Genomic DNA, 6977 nt, shown 5'->3' with positions numbered 1-6977 from the left:
TTCCTAAAACATCTCTCTTCCTAATAAAATATATTGATTTCTACTTTCACATTCGTTTAATAATTCTGCGTTAAAATTCTATTCTAATATTAAAAAATAGTGTAATACAATCTATACTATATATAAAAACAAAATCCTCAAATTTTAACTTCCCGCCCAATTCCTAAAAAATCTCTCTTCCTAATAAAATATATTGATTTCTACTTTCACATTCGTACAATAATTCTGCGTTAAAATTCTATTGTAATATTATAAAATAGTGTAAAATAATCTATTCTATATATAAAAACAAAATCCTGAAATTTTAACTTCCCGCCCAATTTCTAAAATATCTCTCTTCCTAATAAAATATATTGATTTCTACTTTCCCATTCGTACAATAATTCTGCGTTAAAATTCTATTCTAATTTTATAAAATAGTGTAATACAATCTATACTATAAATAAAAATAAAATCCTTAAATTTTTTACTTTCCGCCCAATTCCTAAAATATCTCTCTTCCTAATAAAATATATTGATTTCTACTTTCACATTCGTACAATAATTATGCGTTAAAATTCTATTCTAATATTACAAAATAATGTAATACAATCTATACTATATATAAAAACAAAATCCTGAAATTTTAACTTCACGCCCAATTCCTAAAACATCTCTCTTCCTAATAAAATATATTGATTTCTACTTTACCATTCGTATAGTAATTCTGCGTTAAAATTCTATTCTAATATTATAAAGTAGTGTAATACAATCTATACTATATATAAAAATAAAATCCTGAAATTTTAACTTCCCGCCCAATTCCTAAAAAATCTCTCTTCCTAATAAAATATATTGATTTCTACTTTCCCATTCGTACAATAATTCTGCGTTAAAATTCTATTCGAATATTATCAAATAGTGTAATACAATCTATAGTATATATAAAAACAAAATCCTGAAATTTTAACTTTCCGCCCAATTCCTAAAAAATCTCTCTTCCTAATAAAATATATTGATTTCCACTTTCACATTCGTACAGTAATTCTGCGTTAAAATTCTATTCTAATATTATAAAATAGTGTAATACAATCTATCTATACTATATAGAAAAAACAAAATCCTTAAATTTTAACTTCCCGCCCAATTCCTAAAACATCTCTCTTCCTAATAAAATATATTTATTTCTACAATAATTCTTGGTTAAAATTTTATTGTAATATTATAAAATTGTGTAATACTATTCCTATTCTAATCAATATCTATTTTATATATCAGTGTTGCAAAAATCGTGTCGCTGGCCGCGGTGAGGAAGGCAGGAATCGGCCTCCTCAGCTGCCGCCTCGCCGGCTGAACCGGTCTTTAAATTTTTTTTTTTTTTTTTAATTTGTAAAGTGTCAAAAGTTTGGCACGGCATAACTTTTGACTCCGTTGTCCGTTTTGGACAAATGTTTTTTTGAAATCGTGTATTTTTCGAGATCTATCCACCGCAAATTGCCGTAGGCAGTTTGGCCCACCAATTTCTAAAAAAAATACTTTATTAAAGAGTTTCTAAGAAAAAACTATGAGAATCTTATGTTTTATTAATGAATTTTTAAAATTTTTAATTAAACAATTGTCTCGTGCATTATTTAATAATCTTTTTTTATAATTGGTCAAATTATTTAATTATGGTAAATTTGGAAATAATTAATGATGGTAATATAAATCTTAGAAGAATATAGAATTGAACAATATTTAATTATTGTTATATTATTATTGTGACTCACGGAATACAAGAGTTAATGTCATTTTTGGTCCTAGACTTATTGGGGCATTGACACTTTTCATCCTCCATAATAAAAATTGTCACTTAGTAGCCACTGTTATTGATCGTTGGACAGTTTTGATCCTCCGTCAATGACGCCGTTTGTTGACCGTGAATTAGAAGGGTTTTTTTTTGTCTTTTTATGTTCTAATCCTTGTATTTCTCCATCCATTGGTCACTGCTAGATCCATTTCTTCAAACTGAGGTTATCCGCTTTAGTCCTTTCTAACATTAAGAAACCATCTTCACCCAACTAACAATCACGAATTTTACATTTGACATCAATCTCAAGATAATGGAAACAAGTGCAGTTGGAATAGAAAGGGCGTTAGTCCATGCCTGTGAAAATTTTGTCGAGCATACAACATAACTAGCAAAGTCAGGAATATCACCCAACCCCTCCCTTAACCTTTCTGCATCAAGTATAATAGGTATGCCCCTACTCTTTGCCTCCTGCACTACAATCAAAGCAGTCTCATGCAGCCTTCCATCTAAGTAGACAATATTTACTCCAAGCGTTGAAGACAATTTTGATTTGGGTATGTAGACCCTCAGATATCATGGGTGGATATCTTGGAGTGAAAATGCACGTGCAAGTTTTTTTTTTGGTTGTCAACAATGACATGTGTGAATGGTGAGTTTCCTCCTTTGGACACCACCATAAAAGATGTATCAACACCATCCCTTTCAAGCTCATCAAGTATTCTTTCGTCATGCGAGTCATCAGCAACCTTAGATATGATCCTTGGATTAAGACCAAGACGAATTTTATCATCCGGGTTTTATCAAAGCATTGCCAGTGTTACCACCTCCTTGAACCTCAAAGCTGGTGCTCCGAATTTTATCATCCGGGTTGGGGAATGAAGCTACAACAGCCAGGAAGTCAACACCGGCCATTCCAACACCTCAGACAATGCAATTTTTGGGGAGCGGCAGATTCCACATTTTCAGCTTGAAACTTCAATGAATTTCAGGTAGAATAACAGAGTTTTTGAGGTTGTGCACCAAGTAGTTGTGGTCAGAGAGAGAGAGAGAGAGAGATGGGAAGGATATTTGTGGTCAATATGGAAGGGAGGACTTACAGGTGCAAATTCTACATCACGCCATCTACAACTACAACTGCTATTTACCATAGGAGGGTTCACCGACCTGCTGCCCTCTCTGCTTCACCGGAACCAAAAACCACCGGTGAAGGCCCCAACCTCGCCGGATCTGTTGCTGCACTGCCAGATCTGCCTTATTGGTCCGTCGCCGGAAGGAGTTACTGCCTCGTATGCTCGCCGCCGTACCCACAACTCGCCGGAGAAGAACCTCGCTGCTACTCACTACCGACGGTTACTACTTAGCCGCCAAGTCTCGCCATCTCGCCTCACAGGAGTCACAGCAGCGCTGGTCTAAACAAGATTAGAAGAATAAGATATAAAAAGACAGAAAAATCCTTCTAATTCACGGTCAACAAACGACTTCATTGACGGAGGATCAAAACTGTTCAACGACCAATAACAGTGTCTACTAAGTGGCAATTTTTATTATGAAGGATGAAAAGTGTCAATGCCTCAATAAGTCTAGGATCAAAAATGGCATTAACTCTGGAATACAATACAAGAATATTTAATTATGGTTATATTATTATTGTGCCTCACGACCATTATATACTAACAGTACTTGAAAAGAAACTAATAATAATAATAATAATAATAATAATAATAATAATAATAATAATAATAACAATAACAATAACAATAACAATAACAATAACAATAATAATAATAATAGTATTAAATCTAATGTACTAAAGCGAGGAAGATGAGGATCGTGATGTCCACAGCTGGCTTTCCTTTCCTAATCACCTAGACTACTCCATTCTGAGGCTCATTTTGCTTCACAGTCGGTGGTTTATCTCACTAAAAATGGAGGAGATTACGGTGTTAGGGTTCGATTTGTCAGTCTCGTCTACTCTAACCTATGGATTCACGATGAAGATGATGGTTCTGTGAAGCATCAACTGACCAATAGGTCTACACAATACTCCCAATCTGAGTGTTCATTCCATAGTCAAAGCCCCGAATTGGATTTTTCAACGGGTTTATCGTCATCTAAAGTTGAACCCGGTGAACACTATATTTCGCCGGAGTCCATGGGTAGACAGAGATCGAAGATTGGTGATAAGAAATGTGTGTGATGATACACGGTGGACCAAAGGCAGAAAGGTGTGTTCAGATAAACGATTTCGACAAAATGAATGACAAATTGGGTACGGATTTCTAACCCTAACACTTCTACGTTTCAGATCTAAGTTTGGTAAATTTATCTATTTAAACTGGCAGCTTAAAGTATAGATTTTTAGAACTCATTTAATATAGAACACATGCATGTGGATTTTGATGACCACAAAAACTATAGGATGAATTATAATTTTTGCCATTCATTTTTTGATGACCACATAAAGTCTAATGTAATTGTTTGAGCTAGTTTTTAGTTTTTTCTTACACAACCCTAAAATCATTCGGGATAATAGGACTCTTCTTTAACAAAGAATAGTATAATAAAAATAGCAGTATATAGATTTACCTTGGTTGTTGCTGGGATGCTTCCGCTTCGAACCAATGGTGGTTGAAGATGTAAGTTTCCTCATGTGGTCTTAGGGAGATGAATTGGCTAACTCAGAAATTATTTAGGTGGTGCTTAAAAGAGCTTCAGAATATCTATGTGTTGATTATATAGTTGTAAAGTACTAAGATTGGGAGACAAAATTGGAAAATGGACCTTATAATGGCTATTGGAATACTATAAGTTTTAGTTGTGCTACTTAATGCATAGGGACATCTAATGGCTATTGGAATACTACTTGCATATTAATAATTCCTTCTCATAACTACTTGGATTTCTCAAATTTGTCTAGAATATAATAAGTCTCTGATTTAGCTACTGTGTTGTTTTCCAGGTAGCCAGCATTTGAAAAGAGCTGTAATTTATAAGTTAGTGTCACATGTTTTAACTCCCTAATCATCTGTGTTCCCCACATTGGTACTTACAGTTGCAGCGCACGGATCAAAGATAAGTTTTAAATCACTAAATAGCATTCACTCTACTGTGATATACATTGTTAGTTAGCCAGAATACTATTCTTTCATTGTTTCTAAATAAGAGTGAAATTATAAGCAGTTTATCCAGTTAATTCCCCATTCTCCAAGACTGACAATTTATGAGTTGTTGACATAACTGCAGATAAGCTGCTACACAATCTATGATGGTTACAAAGAATTTGAAGAGAGCTCTATTTGATAAGTTAGTGTCAACACGTGTTAAGTGCCTAATCAACTCTCACTATGCACATTGGTACTTTCACTGGTACTTTCATTATCAAAGATAAGTTTTAAGTCCCTAACCGGCTCTAACAGTACTTTCATTACTATTCTTTCATTGTTTCTAAATAAGATGGAAATTATACTTATCATTTGCCTGGTAGTACTATTTAAACTTATGAGTTGTTGCGACAACTGCAGGTAAGCTGCTACACAATCTATGATGGTCTCAAAGAATTTGAGGAGACTTCTTAAGTACAAAGTTAGTGTCAACACATGGTAAGTCCCTAATCATGTACTTTCTAATCCAGATGGTAATTATAAGCATCATTTGCCTGCTAGTCGTATTTTAACTTATCAGTTGTTGACTAAACTGCAGGTAAGCTGCTACACAATCTATGATGGTTAAAAAGATTTTGAAGAGAGCTTTAATTGATAAGTTAGTGTCAACACATGGTAAGTCCCTAATCAGCTCTCATTATGCACATTGGGACTTTCAGTGGTACTTTCATTATCAGAGATAAGCTTTAAGTCCCTAATAAGCTCTCACTCTACTTCAATATACATAAGTTCCCTACTCGTGATAATTTTATTTCATTGTTTCTAATGGACTCTATATAACATGCAGGTTCGCCTTTTGATCTGCAAAATGTTATGATTGTTGAACTCACCTGAATTTGTGCTTGTCTTTTTAATTTCATCTAGACCGTTTGAAAACTAATTGAATTTTCAAATTACTTAATCGAGTCTTACTCTTCTCATGTTTAGAGATTCAAGTTTACTCTAAATATTTGACAGCTAAACATGTGCAACTGTTTTTTTTTTTTTTTTTACACTGATTGAACTACTCATGTGATAAAATTAGATTACAATTTTAACATTAATGCCTAATCAAAATTGTGTTTCTGAATACAGGTCAAAGTAGAATTAACTGTCTATTACTTTATCAAACTTACATTAGTTTTGAGTAGTTCACAAAGATGTGCACCTGTTTTATTTGATTCGACATAGATTCCATGAGCCATGCGAGAAATGAATATTTAAATTTGAACCTTGACGCATAACCACATTTTTTATTATGTGTACATTCTAATTTATAAGTTAGTGTCGTAATACTTTTGCTCCCTTATATGTAGTACAATTTTTATATTCTGTTTACTGCTGCGCAAGACTATGGAAGGTTCAATGGTTCTGTATTTCAGCTTTAGGGGAGTTCAATTTGGAAGCCAACATGTTTTGGTGTTACTGGTTACAAAACTGGAGAAGTGATTTTCAATCACCAATAGACAGGGTGAGATATCTCTTTTACTAAGCCTATAGTTAATAATTTATAAAAACTAATGGTAAGCCTATTTGCCTTAAATAAATACTTATACTACAGTTTTGTAATCTTTTTAGAGATAGTTTAGTAATCAGTCTAGAGTTATTGATAGGATGGAGAATGGAGAATGAGATAAATAATCTTTTTAGTGATAGCTTAATTCTCTGATTTTGTGCTATGTGTCATTTTATTCTCCAAAATGGAGTATTAGATACAAAAAATATTTACAATGGTATCACTATTCGAGATAGAAAAGGTAAAATAATATGTAATAAGAGTACATTTAGCTTACATTAATCTTCCATTATCTAATGTTTTACTTTAACAAAGTACAATTCAAACTATGTTTGTATGCTAACATATACTATTTGCATGGTCTTTTTTTCATCATGTGCTCTGAATCTTCAACTGCTGTATTTGCCATCATCTTCTGCTTTAGTACCTAAAAAAAACAAAGAAAAAAAAAATCCATTCTGCAAAAGGGATATATCAATTTAACTACTAATAACATTAAACTTAGAAACCAATAAATGAAACTGAATAACATTTCACATATTTGAGTGTA

At 32.9% G+C, this 6977-nt stretch overlaps 1 long non-coding RNA gene across 3 annotated transcripts; it reads left to right on the top strand.

Moving 5' to 3' along the window:
• Positions 1–3628: 3628 nt before the first annotated feature.
• Positions 3629–5852, top strand: LOC109162398. 3 transcript variants are annotated; one of them, XR_002051081.1, is made up of 5 exons: positions 3629–4040; positions 4731–5125; positions 5293–5370; positions 5471–5547; positions 5720–5852. It is a non-coding gene; the product is annotated as an uncharacterized LOC109162398 (long non-coding RNA). The 3 variants fall into 3 exon arrangements; XR_002051082.1 differs by having other exon boundaries at positions 4731–5137; XR_002051080.1 differs by lacking the exons at positions 3629–4040; positions 4731–5125 and having other exon boundaries at positions 5162–5370.
• Positions 5853–6977: the final 1125 nt, after the last annotated feature.

Source organism: Ipomoea nil, unplaced genomic scaffold, assembly GCF_001879475.1.
Source record: "Ipomoea nil cultivar Tokyo-kokei standard unplaced genomic scaffold, Asagao_1.1 scaffold2942, whole genome shotgun sequence".
In the NCBI taxonomy this organism is placed as follows: Eukaryota; Viridiplantae; Streptophyta; class Magnoliopsida; order Solanales; family Convolvulaceae; genus Ipomoea; species Ipomoea nil.
This window is presented reverse-complemented; position numbering and strand designations above follow the sequence as displayed.